Here is a 235-nt window from a genome sequence, read left to right as displayed (position 1 = left end):
TTGGTGCCAGGAGCAGCCGGAAACGGGGGGCAGGAGTCTAAGAAAATTACGTGCAAGCTTTCGGGGTGAGACCAGGGGACACCCCTTCCCTGACCGTCTCCTTGGCAACGCACTCAGCTCGCCGGCATCTCGGAGAAGCACGGAGTGTCCAGGACCGGAAGGACCTGGGTCGGTTCTGCAGCTGGGTCCTGGGTGCAGGCCTCGGTCTCGGTCCGGGGTGCAGGCCTCGGTTGGG

This window comes from Myotis davidii, unplaced genomic scaffold, assembly GCF_000327345.1.
Source record: "Myotis davidii unplaced genomic scaffold, ASM32734v1 scaffold1309, whole genome shotgun sequence".
Taxonomy (NCBI): domain Eukaryota; kingdom Metazoa; phylum Chordata; class Mammalia; order Chiroptera; family Vespertilionidae; genus Myotis; species Myotis davidii.
Note: the sequence above shows the minus strand (reverse complement) of the source record.